At 37.2% G+C, this 20527-nt stretch overlaps 1 protein-coding gene across 1 annotated transcript in view; it reads left to right on the top strand.

Moving 5' to 3' along the window:
- Positions 1 to 20527, top strand: part of dab1a (DAB adaptor protein 1a) — a 262859-nt gene that overhangs the window by 60117 nt on the left and 182215 nt on the right. The window contains 1 exon segment of the mRNA XM_051875803.1: positions 5288 to 5344. The gene's annotated coding sequence lies outside the window, so the exon portion shown is untranslated.

Genomic DNA, 20527 nt, shown 5'->3' with positions numbered 1-20527 from the left:
ATTTTCCTGAAGTTTACATGTCTTTAATTCAAGAAGTGTTAAAGATATCTTAATGTCATTTTAGATTCTTGTTCTTATGAAACTTTTCTTTTGAAATCTTCATTTTTAAACATTATTTATTCTTCAGACATTCCTCTTTAAATGCAATAATTATCAGCTGTGTGCAAAGTGAACCACATTTGGTTTTCAATCACTGAAAATGGGTAAAATTCAACAATTTGAACATGGAGCTGCTTTGAGATCCCCATATCTATGGGACTGAGCTATATAGAGCCTTGAAAATGAATGAGAATCTAGAAGGACATTACGATATCTTGAATATTTTTAGAGTTAAAGCCATGCAAACTTTGGAAAAGGAGTATTTATGGCACTCAGACAGGTATGTTCTATGCAACTGAGCTGATAGAAAAACACGAGATACATTTTTAGTTTAGACATTTTTTTGTTCTTCAGAAAAAAAAAGTATCAGCAGTATACAAAGTGACCCTCATTTGGTTTTTGACCACTGAAAATGTGTACAATTTACCAATTTACTCATGGAGCTGCATTAAGATCTTCATATCTCTGGGATTGAACCATCGAGGGCCTTTAAAATGAAGATAACAAAAGGAAAGTTTGTTAAGAACCAGAATCTAAAAGGATATTAAGATATCTGTAATACTTCTTGAGTTACAGGCATGCAAACTTGAGGCAAAAAACACAAGAAGTGTCATTTTTGAAGTGCCACCATTGGCATATAATGAAACAAAGATTGTTAAAGTCAACAGATTTTACTAATAGACCTACCAATCTCTCTGTAAAAATAAAATAATGATGCTGCAGTCTTTATTAAGTCATTTTTACACCCCTGTAAATTGGCTCCAAATCTCAGGTGAAAATGCTCACTTTGACCCCCCTCTACAAAATAGTCTATTACTCAGTACATGTACATCTGTGATATTTAATATCTTGGCTTTCATCACTATTTATGTTTGTCTTTGCACAGAAAAAATATTAACAAAATAAAAAAATCTGAGCTGGGGAAGTTTCCGAAATTTGGAAACGACCCTCGTATGATCTGGTTCTTTTTAATGAATCATAAACATTCAGCGCGATCTGTTTCACGAACAAATTAATCTTATAAACTGGTTCTCTTTAATGGATCAAAAACACACAGCACAACCAGTGCAGTTTGATTTACAAACAAATTACTCATACAGTATGAACCAGTTCTCTTTAGTGAATCAACAACATTCAGTGCAACCAGTGCAGTCTGTTTCATAAACCAATGACACTTATGAGTTGGTCCTTTTAATTACTCATTCAAAAAGACTCGTCACTTACTTCCAGTGATGGAATATTTGAATATTTTGCAGGATGAATAAAATTGCTTGTGAATCAGAATGGGAACCCCTACTTGACATTAATGCTTTCTGTCCATATTTTTATCGATGCTCACACTCGATTAACACCAGGACTTTGTTTTTATTCATGTCTGTCACTAATTGAAGGCTTTTAGGCCCATCTACTGTAACCTTCAGTGTTGTGTCTGTGGCCTTTTTGTCTGTATGTGAGAAAAGCATGTGTGCACACTCTATCTCATTGTGTGTGAAATGGGGACAGGTGAAGGTGAGACGAGACACCGGATGAGGTGTGAGAATGGGCAAAGACCCCGGACTAGCCTACGTGTGTGTGTGTGTGTGTGTGTGTGTGTGAGAGAGAGAGAGGCCCCTGGCATGGTCCCTGTCAGCAGGAGTCTGATGTCTGTCTACTCATGTGTGGAGCACTCATCATGGGCAATTAAGGCCGAGCAGGGGGCCTGGCCTTCCCACTCATGTCCTTGAAGAAAGAAAGTAAAGGGGGGCAGAAGAGTGATGGGGTGGAGCGACGCAGAAGGAAGGGCGGGAATTCTACCGGTAGTTTTTTGGAGAAGAGGAAGTTGAGCGATATGTTTCCAGCCTTACGGTAGGATGACAAAAGCCTGTCCAGGATCTGTAATGTCTTTGTTTTTCTCCCCTCTGGTGCTTAAATAGATTCTCTCCACAGGGTGATAATCACCATTCATTATTCACACTTCAGATGGCCATTAAAAGTCAATCTCGAAAACCCTGGAAAATGGCCCCAACTATGGGACCACTTGGTGTCGTCTTTGATATTGTGTTGTAATTTTGCACAAATTGATATTCCTCTTCAGTGCTACTCGTATAAGATAAGAGGGTTTCGTAAAAAAACACAATCCCTTTGGCTTTTAATTGATGATTTATTAATTTCATGTTCTGTCAGAGCTGGAATGAAGAATCTCTTAATATTTAATTTGTCATGCCTGTGCACATGCCAGGAACACGGAGAAGATGGATTTGTGCAGTAGAAAGATGATTATGACCCTTCTCACGAGGATGTTTTAATAATAATTAAGTGTACTGCAGATTTTTAAATGATGATTAGTTGGTGTTTTCCTAGTGTCAGTGTCCTTGTTGGATGATAACAAGACCTACTTTTTGGGTTCACTTTAATGCACTGCGCTAAACACATCTAGAATAGAGGATGTTTTCGTTTTCATTATTTTCTATTTGCATGCAAGAAGACTCGAGACGGCGCATACTCCCCCTGGAAAAAAAAAAAAAAAAAGCGAGACTGCTTAGCAGAATTAAAACACAACTAAAAAATTAGAATAACACATGAAAGCAAAAAAAGTTATGTTCAAGATCAGGCTTGGGGCAAGTCTCTCATACTTAATTGAAGCACTTATTTTATGCCTGTTTAGATTTTTTAACCAGCATTCAAACTGAGGGAACACGTGATGTCTCATGTATTTCATTATTTATACACTACCTTTCAAACGTTTGGAGCAAGTATGATTTTTTTTTTTTCTTTTATTAATTAAGGATGCTTTAAATTGCTCAAAAGTAACAGCAAAGATTTTTTTTTTAAATAATGTTACAAAAAAAAAAAATCAGTTTCAAATAAATGCTGAAAGAAAATCATTCATTCGGTCATTTCATTCATTCTTTCATTCATTCATTTGTTCATTCATTCGTTCATTCATTCATTCGGTCTTCATTCATTCATTCATTCATTCATTCATTCGGTCATTCATTGGGTTATTCATTCATTCATTCATTCATTCATTCATTGGGTCATTCATTAATTTGTTTGTTTGTTTGTTCCTTCCTTCGTTCATTTGTTCATTCCTTCCTTGCTTCCGTCCTTTCTTCCTTAATTCTTTTGGTCATTCATTCACTCATTAATTTGGCCATTCATTCACTCATTCACTCACTCATTGGGTCATTCATTCATTCGGTCATTCAGTCATTAATTCGGTCATTCGTTGTGTTATTCATTCATTCATTCATTGGGTCATTCATTAATTTGTTCGTTTCCTTTGTTTGTTCGTTCATTCCTTCCTTCCTTCCTTCCTTCCTTCCTTCCTTCCTTCCTTCCTTCCTTCCTTCCTTCATTCATTCATTCATTCATTCATTCTTTTGGTCATTCATTTGGCTATTCATTCACTCATTGAGTCATTCATTAATTCATTCATTCATTCACTCATTCATTGGGTCATTCATTATTTTCTTTGTTTGTTCCTTCATTCATTCGTTCGTTCGTTCCTTCCTTTCATTCATTCATTCATTCATTCTGTCATTCATTGAGTCATTTATTCGGTCATTCATTCGGTCATTCGTTGTGTTATTCATTCATTCATTGGGTCATTCATTAATTTGTTCGTTTGTTCCTCCGTTCGTTCGTTCATTTGTTCGTTCGTTCGTTTGTTTGTTCGTTCATTCCTTCATTCATTCATTCATTCTTTTGGTCATTCATTCCCTCATTCATTTGTTCATTCATTCACTCATTGGGTCATTCATTCATTCGTTCATTCATTCACTCATTCATTGGGTCATTCATTCATTTCTTTGTTCCTTCCTTCCTTCCTTCCTTCCTTCCTTCCTTCATTTATTCATTCATTCTTTCTTTTGGTCATTCATTCACTCATTCATTTGGCCATTCATTTACTCATTCTTTCATTGGGTCATTAATTCATTAATTCACTCATTCATTCATTGGGTCATTCATTCATTCATTCATTCATTCATTGGGCCATTAATTCTTTCACTCATTGAATCATTCATTCATTCGTTCATTGGGTCATTCATTCATTCATTCACTCATTCACTCATTGGGTCATTCATTCATTAATTCATTCATTGGGTCATTCCTTTTCTCACCTCTAGGGCATTAAAATGTGAGTCCTGACTGCCACTGGTGCCCCCATTCTTGTAACCCACTTTTTAAATATCAGCTTAAAATCCACGAAAGGCATCAGAGTTTTTTCACGTCATATCACACGTGGTGTCAAGTGCCTTTTGGAGCAGGAGCCTCCTGCTGTCTGTAGGTTTCACCCAGCTGATAGCTGCGGCCCGGGGAGATTAACCTATATCTGTTAGCACTAACCCTCATGCTCCTCATCGTTGCAATTGTATTTACTCATTAGGCGTCATAGAAACAATGCTGAAGAGTTAATTAGAGAGCGAGCAGCTTGCATTCTGCCTTCTCTGACCCAGTTCTTTTTCCTTCTCTCCTCCTCCCTCCCTCTTTTTCTTCTTCTTCCTTGTCTCTATCCTGGTTAATGAGCGCACTTCATGGTATGAAATGGTTGCATGATTATTTTCACATGATTCTGACTGAGTCGTGATTAAAAGGCAATTTCTTCCTTTTGTGTGCTCGTTCATTCTGTAAACGTCAGGACTCGGGTTTGATTTCTCTGCTTTTCATCCAGAGAAATGTGAGAATGTGTTTATAATAAGGCTTTGCTGCACCAAATGGAGGTCGTAATGCAGTGTGAATGATAATAGTGGTCAACCTAGGTCATAACATTCTTCTTAGATGGCTAAAAAACTCACTGTGATCTGTCGAGAAGTGTTTGGCAGACCAATGAGGTGATGTCCACACCAGTCTTTTCATCCTTAATGACTTACTTTGCCATACCTTCCTCCTGTCCCATGACTCCTGGCTTTGCCTTAATAATGATCTCACACCAGCATGGGTGTGATCAGGGCCGATATGGCATTCTAATGAAAGGCCAGGAGAATTTCTCAAAGGTTGGAGTAATGGGTGACTTGACAGGCTCTTTATGTAACAATCATAGGTGGATTTTGGGAGGCAGGGTAAATCGTATTCCTGTGATATAATGTGATATGAATATATACAGTATGTAGTATATACAGAGACTCAAACATGTAAGCTCACGTGTAGTCATTTTTAAAGCTTTATCCATGTTTTCTCCAACATGTTTTCTCTCTGTTTCTTACAGGTATTTTACCCACCACTTTTGAGCTTTATTATGGAAACCAGATGTGGAGAAGCAGTGGTGAGTATCATTAAATACCTCTGTTTGGTATCTGACCATTTACTCTATCCACACTGGCCCTGAGAATCAGTTTTAAGTATGCTTCTTGCATCCCTGAATATAAATTCAATAAAGATAATCTTTCTTTGAACATTTTGATACTGTCCACTGCTGTGACATTTTGTTTGCAATTGCTCAGATTGTATTTGTTCTATATTACACATGCCAAATAAAACTGAATCTAATTCGGAGTTGGATGACACCTCACACCTTTGTGTGTGTTGAGATCTCTGTTAAAATATTGGCTTAGTGGTAGTTGTCTTAGGGGGTATTTCTGTTTGTGACCTCAGACTGCGGCTCATAAGGTCAAGTGAGCTAAACGTTTGTTTTCTCACACAGAGAGCGCTTTGACCCCTGACTTACAATACATGTCACTGCACTTATAGTGTAATAGTTGGTATCACAAGTGCAGAAATGACAAGGTAACTGAGCTCATTGAACAGAGTGGACTCATTTGAAACATTTCTGGTGGTACTGCAAATGATCAAATATCAAATATACAGTGGAGTCCACAAGTCTGAGACTACCAGACCAAATGCTTCTTTTGTGCACTCTTTTCTAATCAAACAGTGGTTTTCAGTATACCAGTTTAATACTTAAATGCATAAATGTTTTGCCAATCGTTATTACATATTCATGTCTTTAGTGACCCATATGGGACTCATTTGAGATGTTTTTGGTGGTACTGCAAATCATACCTCATATATACAGTGAAGTCCACAAGTCTGAGACTACCAGAGAAAATGCTTCTTTTGTGCACTATTTTCTATTAAACAGTGTTTTTCAGTATAAGAGTTTAACACTTAAATGCATGAATGTTTCGCCAGTCATTATTACATATTCGGGTCTTTAGTGACCTGGATCTATATCTAACACATATGGCTCTCTAACTACCGCAATAGTATAAAACTCTCCGAAAATTTTAATAACAATTACAAAAGAATAAAATAAAGCATATTTTGTTACCTTTTGGAACTTGGAAGGGTTCAATTTGAGCATCATCACTGTCATCGTCCCGTTTCCCCATTTCATTTAGCATCTGGCTCAGGATCTGATCCACCTTCAAGTGACAGTGAAACTAATGTTTGATTTTGTGCAGTATTTGCTCTGCAGTGAATCGCTGAGTCATTTAAAGTTTTGCTGATGATTGCTTGTTTATTCTTTTGTTTTCTGCCTGCGGTAACTATGAGTGAAACGTCACTTCATCGTTGTGTATCAGATGTCGCCACCTTGAGGAAGAAAGGTGAATTGCAATTATAAAGTAATCAGAGATTTAATTATTGTTGCGTAAAAAAAAAAATGCTTACACTATTACGTACCTCGGGTCACTTGCGACCGTATACACTTTTTACAAAAATGTATTAGAAATTATATTATAGTAAATAAATTGAGTGAAAATTAAGAAGGTTGATGTCCAACTTTAAAAAATGAATGAGGGGGAGGATAGTGAATGACATCCCGGGTCAATAAAGGCCCGAGGTATGCATTGAAGCAGTTAAAACAGTACTGTCTGACAAAGTAGCTCACATGGTCAGTGTCACAAATTAGGTTAGATTAGTATACTGCACTTTTTATGCGTATGTGATCGTACAGTGCGTATGACGTAAAAATTCATCAAATTTCGGGTTGTAACTCGTGGCGAGAGATATTTTAGGCTCAGTGACTGTGCAACGAAGTATACTCAGGACTTTAAGACATCTTCCCACAGCCTGTTTAACTTATAACTGGTAGCTGTATGAGTTTTAATAAAGCCATTTGAAATTTAAGTTGAATGAAGGAGGAAATGTATCTTGTAGGCCGCTAGATGTAGAGGCTGGAGACTGTAATTTTGTGCATTTCTCTGATACTTTACTTTTCCGGCATCATACTTTTCCTACATTATACAGTATTCTTCTCACCCACTCACTCCTGTGGCATTTGACATGCTTGTTAGATTCATGTGTCTCCAGTGGGTGTCATGAACCCATAACACAGAGTTTGTGCTGATTATTATAGAACCTGGAGCTACCAAATGTTAGAATTATTTAGATTTTTTGCTATTATTTATTCATGTATTTACTTTTGCTCTGGATACATATGGAACAATCACTCCAATCACATTGCATTACTTGATATGAAATAACTTATTCAGTGCTGACATTTTTTTTTCAGTGCTATCACTTGGCAAAGTGAGACGTGATTTAAGACACATTTTCTTACAATAGAGACCCTTACAATTTGAGAAGATTAAGAAAAAAATATGTGTCTCATGGTCTATTCATCATACTGTCAAAGAATGTAGACATGGAAATTCAGAACTAGTTGACAGTATCATAAAACAGGTGAAGTCATGTGAAGCAGTGAGTTATGGTGCACTTTGTAGCTGAGACAATGCAACATGTCTGACTGTCGTAGGGAACGTCTATATATTGTATTTAGGAGGAGATGAAGAGTCTTCTGGGTCTTCCCACTGTTAAGTAATGTGACTTAAAGAGAAAAAAAACCAACAACATATCAGTGTAGAAATGTGCTGTTAAACCAGATTCTTCTCCTCCCCTACATACAGTGCAACCTGTCCGCTGCCATGTAGTGCTGAGCAGCTTTACTATGCTTTTTCTAGTCACTGAAGTGATTAAACTTCATGCTGGAAGGAATTAGAATTTATTCCCCATGTGTACTGATGCAGTTCTGTGGATGTACAGTCGTGTATGTTCATGTGAGAGGCTTGTTTCATATGTGTGTCAGTTTGTTTGTACACTATTTTAAATGACATGGCACAATTTTTCTTAGATTTAATCATTTATTTTTAAAAAGCACTAAAATACATACAGTCACAAAAAAAGATACATACAATGATTGACTATACCACTTATATGATAGGATATAGAATGTTTTAAATTTTTGAATCAAAATTCATTTTTATACACAAAAGTTTGGGCAAAGTAAGATTTTTTTTTTTTTTTTAAATTTATAGTTTTATTCAGCAATGATACATAAATTAATAAAAAAAAAAAATAGCAGTAAAAACATTCAAACTTTGTGATTTTATTTTAAAACTTTAGATGGGGGCATAATGTTAGAAATGTCAGGGTGGTACAACTGTCCGGAGAAAAAAAAAAAAAAAAAAAAAAAAAATAAATAAATAAATAAATAAATAAAATAAAATAAAATAAAATAAAATAAAATAAAATAATTCTTGAAAATAATTATATTTTATTTTATATATTTATATATTTTATTTCCTATTAGTTTAGTTTAGTTTAGTTTGCATTGTAAAATGTCATGTGGTATGAACGTAATATTGTGGAATTAATAATTTTTGATGTCTGTAAAATACCTTGGAAAAATATACTTTATTTTTGTTTTGTTTTGTTTTAGGAAGTTTGATTTAAATGTGTACACTCACATGTATTCAAGATGTAAGGAAAATGTGTTATTATTATTTTTTACTTGATGGCTACACCATATGACATTTTTAGAGTAATATTGAATAGTGAAAAAAAAAAAATAATAATAAAAAAAAAAAAATATATATATATATATATATATATATATATATATATATATACAGTTTATGCAAAAACAAGAACTTGGAACGTGTTGTAGACTACATTTTAAAAAGAGCCTTTTCCTTTTCTTTACCATAGACACATTTATATGCCATTGACCCATGTATCACTGACACTCTTCAGTGTGTGTGTGTGTGTGTGTCCAGCGTTGTACTCCTGTGCTGGGAGTTGCTGATAGGTTTGTCCTCTCTTTCATCTCTCTTCAGTAAGGCAGAGAGCCCCTTAGCTGTCAGCCACCTCTCCATTATATCATCCCTATAGTTCCGCCACCCTGCACACATACAGCCTGGAAACAAGTAAAAAGCAGTCCAGGCATAACAACTGATCAGTGCATAACACATGTAACCTTCAGCATCCCAACCAGAGCTAAAAACAGACCAAGAGTGGCATAAAAAGTGAAGCATAAGTGTGGTAGTGTGTGCCATCTTGCTTCCTGTTGTTCAATTCATCCATCCATCATAGAGAAGCCTCTGAACTCCTCCTTGACCACTGTTCAAAGCTCTCCACGCCTTCACAGACTGATTTACTATGACAAATGAGCTTTCCACCCCAGGAAGGTTAGCTCATATGTGCATGCACACGCATTTAAACAAGCTGCTAGCTGGTCAGGGGTAAAATAATCCACTTTGCTCAGAAAAGAATGGGCACACCGAAAAAATTCACCTCCAGATGCCAAATCGATACGTGTCCTTTGGTGCGTTGCACTGTAATAAAGCTCAGGGGAGGGGAGCGGGAAGGTTAAGACGTCGTTTGGCTTCACTCGTCCCTCTCATATCACGTCTGATGGGAATGCGCCACTAAAGATGCATGCATTGGAATGTGCTCATTGACACGCCATACTGAAACTGGATTTTTAAGGGTTCAAGCGCGTAGCGCTGAAACCTTATTGTAATTGTTAAAATTTCTAAGGATCAGCATTCTCCCCTAAAAGTGATCGGGCAGACCAAACCGTAAGTCATAGAGACTTGAAACTTTGAGGGCTGGTAGGACTTACACCATCTACAATGTCACTAAGACTCGCACCAACTGGCCTGCTGGGGGTGCTACAGCGGTGAAAAGTACGAAATTGCTCATAACTCCTAAACCGTTAGGCGTTGGCTTAAGTGTCTTATATTGTTGGAATCATTGGCTCAATACGGACATGCATGATGGATGCATGATTTGATTGGCGCCCTGCCAAAATTTCGGGGTATTTTGGATTTTTTGAAAAACCTACTTTTGCGAACTAGTCCTAAGTTTTTGGCCCGATCGGAACCAAACCGGTGCAGCAAGATTCTCTGGAGTCTGATTGTCGATAATTATCAAAAAAAAGTTGAAATTTTAATTCACGGTCAGAGCCACTTTTACTAAAATGGCTATAACTTGTGAATGGAATGAGATATTTTCATCAAATTTGGCATGCATATGTAAGAGATCATTATGTGGTTGCGTGAAAAAGAATGTGGCAACTGGCGACTTGGTGGCACTATAATATGAAAAAACTTAAAAATGGCTTTAACTACGCAACCCTAATTCTGATTGACATGAAAATTGCCATGCGGTGTCTTAGTCCAAGGTGCCAAGACTACGTTTGACAACATGCGTATCTCGAAAAACGCAGCCGGCGACAGCCAATGAAGTTTGAGCAGCTATCAGACAAGGTTAACAGAGGCCGATCGGAATGAAAAGGATTGTATATCAAACGTTTTTTCCACACGCACCCACAACATTCATACCATATGGTAGAACTCCTCATTCTGAGCAACTTTGCCTCTAGGACCACCTCTGTCAATCGAATCATTCATTAAGTATTGGAGATTATTTCAAAAGCGTACTTTTGTGAACTAGTCCTAGGTTTTTGGCTCAACCTCGAAAACTGTTAAAAAGCTTTAAAAACTATATATTCCCTATGAGAAATTGCCTATATTGGCTGTAAATAGTAAAACATAATACCTTTTTATGGGGCTGGAACAATACATTGAATCTCAATTCACGATACGAAGAATCTGGAGCGATTCTGATATTTTCCGATGTATCGCGATTCTCTCTCAAATCGATTCTGAGCTTAGTTTTTAAACAGCAGATGGCACTACTATACGTGCTTTAGAAACACTCGTACACCGCCTGCTCGTCCTTTACACACACCACTTAAACCTAAAATAATCATTCATAAAGTTCGAAAAGGTTGAAGCGAATTACAAATCTCACATCATAAAAGCATTCTGAGCTGAGGTGCAAGTATATTTAACCACTTACATGACTCAGCTGAGCGCATAAGTGCTGTCCAGCAGTCTTTTTCGTGAGCATTTGAGAGTGTGCGGTTAAAAACTAGCCTAGAGTGCCATCTGCTGTTAAAACTCAGCTCAGAATCTATTCGAGAGAGAAAATATCAGGATCGATCCAGATTCATTGTATCCATCGAGAATCGATGTATCGTCCCAGCCCTACCTTTTTACATGTGCTTAAAGGCATTAAAGTGCTTGAAACCCATTACTTCTCACAGCTACATATATATATATATATATATATATATATATATATATATATATATAGCATATTTATATATGCTATACTTGCCATCTCTTTGTAATTAATTCTGAAATTAACTCTGAATTTCTGAGTGAAAATTGTTTCTACACCATTGTTTTTCCCAATGTAGACTAAGAGCACATGTGTTCTAGAGCAATATTCATATTTGTCTTGAAATTATTAGTATGAGGGTGCCAAATAAGATCATTAACCTTGAGAACAAATCCTGTTTGTTTATTCCAGCCAAGTTCTTTAGCTCAAGAAGAGTTGACAGGTCAGTATCACATGAAGTGCACTGCATGGACTGATGTATATTGCCTGGGTGATCGAATTTTAGGATTGTGCTTATATTGATTCTTTTACTGCCTTTCCGAGCTTAAGCTGTTTTCTTGAATCTTGTCTGGCCGGTGTATATCTGTCACAGCCTATAGAACCTTCTCTGGTCCTTTTAATATATGATGGCCTGGTTTTATTCCTTATCTCTTATACATTTAGGGAGGGATGGCGGGAAGAAAGTGGGAGGATGGGCTGCTATATGCTTGGATGGTGGAGAGGGGGAGGGGTGCGCTGGATTAAAATCTTGGTCGAAAACATCCGCATTAAAAAACAGAGGCAATGAAATAAACATCCCACCACCGAATGAGAAGACAAGTAGAGATAGCAGAGAGAGAAAATGGTCTGTAAAAGATGAGCAGAAATGGGGAAAATGAGAAAAGTGAGTCAGAGTGAAGTGAAATCAACTGAAAACAGGACATGGATTCTGTGGAGGGAAAACTGGTGATGAGATTCTGGCAGCAAAATGAGTTTAGAACAACAAAACCCTCCACCAAACCACAAAGAGAGAGATAAAGAGAGAAAGGGTAATGGTAATGTAGTACATATTATGTATTGAGACACATATAAAACAAACAGATGTACAAAAAAACTTAATATCAGCACACAGGCTTTTCCAGCTGTCTGTGATTACTGGATAAGAATTTTAAAAATCATTTTAAAGCGATTGCGCTCACAAAGTACAACCTTTCAGATATTCAGAGCTTAGCACAATGAGAAAAAATGTACTTACTGTGGAAATATAATATGATTTTTAAAGATTTTATTAATTTCACCTGTCCCACCAGCAAATTATATATATATATATATATATATTTGTTTGTTTGCCATTAAAAATAACTAAACACCCTTGAAAACAAGCTTAATTTGCCTGGTCTGCATGAAAGCATGAGATGTTAAGAATGTTTTTCAGGTAAAGTTTTTTAAAATTAATTTTAATTTAAATGTAATTTATTGCTGTGATGCAAAGCTGAATTGTCAGCATCATTACTCCAGTCTTCAGTGTCACATGATCCTTCAGAAATCATTCTAATATGCTGATTTGGTGCTGAAGTAACATCTCTTATTATTATCAATGTTGAAAATGGGTGTGATGTTTAATATTTTTATGAAAGCCTTTACATTTTTTTCAGGAGTCTTTGATGAAAGGTCAAAAGAATAGCATTTATTTGAAACAGAATTTTTTTGTAACAATTTATAAGTTCCACTATCACTTCATTGCTGAATAAATGACTGACTCCAATCTTTTGAGTGGTATAGTGTATATTATATAAAGGCTTAATATAATAATTGTACTAGAGAAGACAAATATATGTTTGTTATTTTATTTTATTTTTTTTTCAGTTTCATTTGTATTATTATTAATGATACAGTTATCCAAAATGCTCACAGTCCTCTGAAAAAACATTTTCTTCTCGTATAGAGAACAGACAGACCTAGATGTGCTTCACCTGCAACACATGACCCAAGATCACATCTCTCTGCTGGTGTGATCTACTTTTGACATTTACTTCAGAAAACCAGCAAATCATGGCAAATGTTAAAACAGATTTAATAAAAGATTATAAAATAGTGCAGTCAACAATAAAATGCTCCAGCTTCCAGAGTAGTTGGAGAAAAAGATAGAAAGAGAAAGACAGAAGGGAAAAGATAAAGGAGTGAGAGCCTATTTTTAATGATAACGCTACATTTTTATTGTACTTTCAGCTTAGCTGTTGACAGTGAATAACCAACATTAGCACATGTGGGTTGGACTACAATAGAAAGTAGAAAAGAGTAGAGTAATTCAACTTAAACAAGTGCATGTCTTTATTTTCATATTTCAAATTGTATATTACACACCCATAATCTGTTGCAATGAGCTGCCAAATGGTGCTTGGTGCATTGTTCCACTGCAGTAAAAGCTTCATCCTAAACAGTGCTGTGAATATTTCTTAAAAATGCCTTGGAATGATCATGATGCCATGTTTGAGTCCACATACGGATGTTTTGAATCAGTGTGGAGCCAGATGCTGCCTGGTCCCGTTTACAATGATTGAGAGTGAAAAGGGCGTAGTGCACTTGGCAGCCCCTAACTGAGAAGAGGATGGAATTAAAATCAATACTCTGCATGATGAGGTGACTCAGAAGGTTAAAATAGAACTCGCAACTCTCCAATGGCCATTGCGTAGCTGCTTTAAGATTATTAGCTGTCATAAACAGAAGATCTAGTCGTGGGCATCGATTTAAGGGTAGGGATGGTGTTACCAACTTTCAGAAAATCAGAAATGTCCTGGCCAACATTTGGGCAGTTTTCCTCAAACAACCAACCAGGATGCCAACACATTAGAGATCTGAGGGAGAGTTTGATGGATAGGAATACAAGCAAATCAAGCGAGGATACAGGAAAATAAATTTTAAAAAGTTAAACATACCTCTAAATTTTCATTAGTCGGCAGATGCAAACATCAAAGTTGATTCTAAAAGTTCAGGTTTAGAGGTCAAAAATTTGAGTCTTGATTGGCTGAACACTGTTTAAAATAAATTGAAAATAAACCTAGATGTATATCAATAACTATGGAAGCTTGTTTCCACCACTAAAAAATAAAAAAATAAAAAAGGTAATTGCCACTTTTTATCTCACAATTCTTATTTTTTTTCCTCAGAATTGAGAGATTTAAACTCACAATTGCGAATTATAATCCAAATTGCGATTTATAAAGTCAAAATTGTTAGATATAAACTTGCAATTCTGAAAAGAAAGTCTTTTTCCCCTCACAATTAGAGATTATAACATGCAACTGCGAATTTGTCACAATTCTGACTTTGTCACGTAATTCTGACTTTATATCACACAGCTCTGACTTTATATCATGCAATTCTGACTTTATTTCACACAATTCTGACTTTATATCACTCAATTCTGACTGTATATCACACAATTCTGACTTTATATCTCACAATTCTGACTTTATAACTCACAATTCAAACTTTATATCACACAATTCTGACTGTATATCACACAATTCTGACTTTATATCACACAATTCTGACTTTATTTCACACAATTCTGACTTTATTTCACACAATTCTGACTTCATATCCCGCAATTCTGACTTTGTCACACAATTCTGACTTTATTTCACACAATTCTGACTTCATAGCACGCAATTCTGACTTTATATCATGCAATTCTGACTTTATTTCACACAATTCTGACTTTATATCACTCAATTCTGACTGTATATCACACAATTCTGACTTTATATCTCGCAATTCTGACTTCATATCACACAATTCTGACTTTATTTCACACAATTCTGACTTCATAGCACGCAATTCTGACTTTATATCACACAATTTTGACTTTATAACTCGCAATTCTGACTTTATAACTCACAATTCTGAGAAAAAAAGTCAGAATTGTGAGATAAAAAGTTGCAATTACCTTTTTTTTTTTTTTTTTTTTTATTTCATGGTGGAAACAGGCTTCCATAAATAACACTTACAGATTTGGTTGCACTTTAGTTTCTGATTTTTCCTGCCTTATGGCCAGATTCACTGATTTGAGGGAGGGATAATACTTAATGTAACAATTTTAAGGATTTTATAACATTAAAATATCCTCGAATATCAGGAACAGGATAGGTCAGCAGTCATAATAGGCATCACTAAATCCTACGACCTGAGAATAATTGTCCCTGATAATATGTGTGCAATTGTGTCGTGTGTTTTCTATTAGAATCAAAACCAGCGATCCCGAATTCGCAAACGAATCAGTGTTGATCAAATCGGTCAAAAGGGTTTGCAAATTGTTCGCTATTCAGTTTGATTCATTTGAACTGAATCGTTTGCAGTGTCAAAATATCATCAAAATATAAAAGTCACAAAACAAAAAGGGCGCTGGATGTGTTCAGATTATTTAGGCTACCTTATAATGTCAGACTTACTTCCATCCACGCAGACCAATTTTCTTTATAAAAATATTTTGAATGAGATTAAGATTTCTGAGTCTTTGCTTTAATAGTAGTTTGTTTTAAAAATATAATCCCTGTTTTGTCACATTATTGCCATGTATTCTTATAAACTTTCAAACCAAACCCACGCTGGCTCTATTAAGTTTGAGGTGGTTGTTTTTTCGTGCCCCCTGTGCACCTGTTCTACACTCTCTTGCTGATGCACTGTTGAAGATCGTGTATTTTCAGTCTCAGCAAATAAGATGATGTTCATTTCTCCGCCATCATCAATCCCCCAACGCATCTCTTTCTGTCTTTATATTCTTTTGCACATCTTAGCTTTTTGGCATTGAAAACTCTAGCTCGCCCCTCCCACTCCTTGCGTTTTCCCCTGAAACCAAGAAACCAGGACAGCTCAGCGCTCGACGGGTTAACGCGCACTCGCGCTCGTGATTGGCTGCGGGAGCAGCGCTTTTAGAGAGAGGTAACCAGGCAACTTCAGCTGGAACAGCGGAGAGAAAGAACAGGGTAAAGGGGAAAAGAAGCGCAAAAATCCCATCAGTTTTGGTGTGCGATAGAAAGGATGTAGTCCAGGTCTGTGGCTGTATGTCCCCGGCATGGGAAAGTGGATTACTGCTCTTCTACAGACGGTAGAGACTGGATACGGAGTGATTGCGCGTGGATTTTTATCATGAGAAGTATGGGATCTGAACGCACCAGTTTAAAGGTAAGAGGGGTTGTCTTAAGGATGTGATTAGCGATGACATATGGAAAGAAAAACGCCGTCGATGTTGTTGCGATGAAACTTGTCCATGTGGAACGTGAGGACATCTTCCTGCGCTTCGGTGATGGAGTTGTGTCGGTTGACTGAATTCACGCATCTAAAGCAATTGGAGAGATATTACTAAACAGTTATCCCACATTTGATTTGCGAGGAAATGAGCCGAACCAACTGCCACCAGTTGACGGTGATCATGCGTCCACGCGCGTATGGAGAGGAGCGGCGTTTGCTGCATTGACATCCATGTTCTGCCCTGCGCGAGAGCGATTGATCAGCTGAGATTTACTACAACGCTCCGTATGTAACACCTTTTCCATTCATCGCGGAGCAGAGGTCTTTTATACACTAAATTAGTGCTATATGCGCGCACTCATTTGAAACTGATGTGTTCGCTATTCCCGCTCGAGTTAAAACGCACGAGTACCAGTTCAAGACACGGTAGCGTGAACTTTCCATGTATTTAAACGTATTACGAGTAAAGAAACGTGTAGATTTTGTTTCTTTGGTTTAGACAGGATGATCGGTCCGCAGGGGCTCCGCGGCAGCAGAAGCCCGCATTAATCGCACTGCTCGTGTGTGTGAGTGTGCGCGCGTACGCGCGCTCCTGCTTGTGTGACAGGGAACCACCGTCCGGGCGGCGAGAATTCCGTTACTCGCACTCTAAGAATCTGACAACTGACTTGGGGCACCGGCGACCGCGTTAAACGCTTCTCTATGTGGCGTTTTCTGAACGGAATATGTTTCCACAGTGTTTGAAGCAGTAGAAACGGGAGAGCGTGAGGATGATTTGCTTTGACAGAGAACATCCTCTTCTGACTGCCTGTGGACCGCTGGTTGTGGTCGCACAGAAAGGTATAGTTTTTAAATGAGAAAAACGGACCCCTCGACGTTTACTAAGTATAAAACGCTTGAAAAGACACCGAATATCGTCGTGTTACCTTGTGGTGCCGTTCCACTAAGCGGAGCTCGGTCTGAAGGACAAAAGCGTCAGTGACTGGAGTGTCCGGTGAGGGAGACTTTACGATAGTAAAACCTAACCTACGTTGTGGTGACCAGCCGGTCTCCGCGGGGAAAAAAAATCAGTTTAATAAACCTATAGGCTACTAAGTAATGTCTTGATGAACATATAAACATGTGGAATGATTTGTGTGAGGGTTAGCTTTGGGGTTAAGGGATAGCAAACACCATTACCTCGATATAAAAACAACGCAAGTCAATGGAAAGTCCTCGTTATGATAGAAAACAAACATGTATGTGACAGTTTCATCATTTATCAAAGACTCGTGACACAATTCCTGTGTGGAAAATACAGGGAACCTCACAAATGTACAAAGCAGAGCATCCATCAAACTGTTGTCATCCCTGACCCATTTAACCAATTCAAAAGCAGCACTCTTCAATCTGTTTTTCTGACACTAATTCTGACCCTTACAATACAGTATGTCTCCACATTAGTATTAATGGTAGAAAAATCACAGTCACAAAGGTGTATTTTGTTTCTTTTGTTTTTGTGTCTGAACTGATCCAGGTGTCAGGTGTTCATTGGCAGCCCCTCGTTTTTAGGTCAGTGGCTAATGTGTTAGCCTAATATGTCACACATCTTTTTGTGTGGTTCAGCTATCAATTTGTGTTTGTTTCCATCTGAATGCTATTTCAAATTAATTGTTGTGTTTTCAGGCAGAACTACCATTGGGAATTGTTTATAGTTAAGCTTTTTATGGATATATAGAGATAGATGGACGGATAGATGGAGGAACGGACAGACAGACAGATGGATAGATAGATAGCTAGATAGATAGATAGTTAGATAGATCAAATGAGGATACATAAAAAAGGAACAAAAAAATGTTTTTTGTTTTTTTTTGTTTTTTTTTTCTGCCATAATCAGGTCAGAGTCACTATGCCAACCTTGTGCCAGATGGCTGACTCTCCCAACCGCTCATATAATGTCACTGTACTTCTTATAGGTTTCCATTACCATGGTAAAGGTGGTCTGTTCAGTGTTCTGGACTTTTCTATGTGTATCGCAAGTAGGCCTTCCCTTTCTGCCTGAATGGGCCCAGCAGGCAACAGTGCATCTCCATGGAGACGGAACACAGAGTGTGGGAACCCTCAAAGCCAACATTGTTTTGCTCTCTCCTCTGTGTTCATTTATTCATTCTACAAGCTGGGTTTGTTTTGAGGTAATGTAGAACTCAGAGGTAGGGTTCGTATCAAGACGTATCTCCTGGGCAACAGCATGTTTAAGCAAACTAAACACTAATGCATGTTAGTTTGGCCTGTGTGAATTCAATGGCAAATCAAACTAGCTTACTGTTCTAGGTAATTTTCTGTTTAAACGAATTGTTATTCATGATGTGAGAAATGTCCAGAATCCTGTTTCAAAGGAAAGTTTGGGTCATTATTTCTGAGTGCCACTACATTTAAAGTGCTAGTTGCACTTTAGTTTGTTATAAAAGTAATCTAAGGATGTTTGGCATTGGATAAAATGGAGCAGCATATCACCCTTGGTGTCTTCATCAGAGGTGATGGGGATTCCTGAAGTAGAGCTGTTCTGTGGGGGATGTCCCTTCTCGGAAATCTGTCCGGCATAGAGAGGAGGCATCGACTGCCGTTCCTCGTCCTCTGTATTGATTTTTCTGTTCTGTGTGACATTATCTGCTCGTGCTAATTAGAGCTCAGGAATGCCCTCACCCATCGGATGGCATCTGACTGAGGACATGACACTGAGCCTGAGGGCACAGCTGCCATGGTTTTGGCCCAGACTTTTGCTGATCAGAAGCTTTCTACTCAAACTCCAGTAGTAAAAGTTGTAATTTAAATGTGAAGATGCCAATGCTGTATGCATTGCATGTATTTGTTCTGTATTTTCATGCTGTGCTTTGAAACATGTCAGTAAGGCTCTGTGTAATGTAGGGTATCTCTAGGTGTTGTGTGTGGCACCGTTGCTCTATAGTGAACTGCCTGTCGTCTTCTAAGGTAACATCCTAATGGTATTGCAACTTCATAAGTGACCACAGACTAACTCACAATTGATTTAAATTGAGTTCGTCATGTTGCTCAACCAACATCAAAACACTGTAATAAGCATAAAATACATAAACACATGAATATTGGTTAAAATTATGGAAGCTTCTTTCCGCCACAGAATAAAAACTTGCCACTTTTTACCTCACAATTCTGACATTTTTTTCTCACAATTGCGAGTTTACATCTTGCAATTCTGACTTTTTTTCTCATAATTGTGTAATATAAAGTCGCAATTGCGAGTTATAAAGTCAGAATTGCGGGATATAAAGTTGGAATCGCGAGATATAAAGTCAGAATAGCAAGATAAAAAGTCGCAATTGCGAGTTATAAAGTCAGAATTGCGGGATATAAAGTCGCAATTGCGAGTTATAAAGTCAGAATTGCGGGATATAAAGTCAGAATTGCAAGTTATAAAGTCAGAATTGCGAGTTATAAAGTCAGAATAGCAAGATAAAAAGTCGCAATTGCGAGTTATAAAGTCAGAATTGCAGATATAAAGTCGCAATTGCGAGTTATAAAGCTAGAATTGTGGGATATAAAGTCACAATTGCGAGTTATAAAGTCAGAATTGTAGGATGTAAAGTCGCAATTGCGAGTTATAAAGTCAGAATTGCGGGATATAAAGTCGCAATTGCGAGTTATAAAGTCAGAATTGCGTGATATAAAGTCAGAATTGCGAGTTATAAAGTCAGAATTGCGAGTTATAAAGTCAGAATAGCAAGATAAAAAGTCGCAATTGCGAGTTATAAAGTCAGAATTGCAGATATAAAGTCGCAATTGCGAGTTATAAAGCTAGAATTGTGGGATATAAAGTCACAATTGCGAGTTATAAAGTCAGAATTGTAGGATGTAAAGTCGCAATTGCGAGTTATAAAGTCAGAATTGCGAGATATAAAGTCGCAATTGCGAGTTATAAAGCTAGAATTGCGGGATATAAAGTCACAATTGCGAGTTATAAAGTCAGAATTGCAAGATATAAAGTCGCAATTGCGAGTTATAAAGTCAGAAT

The sequence above is a fragment of the Ctenopharyngodon idella genome, chromosome 20 (genome assembly GCF_019924925.1).
Source record: "Ctenopharyngodon idella isolate HZGC_01 chromosome 20, HZGC01, whole genome shotgun sequence".
Lineage (NCBI taxonomy): Eukaryota > Metazoa > Chordata > Actinopteri > Cypriniformes > Xenocyprididae > Ctenopharyngodon > Ctenopharyngodon idella.
This window is presented reverse-complemented; position numbering and strand designations above follow the sequence as displayed.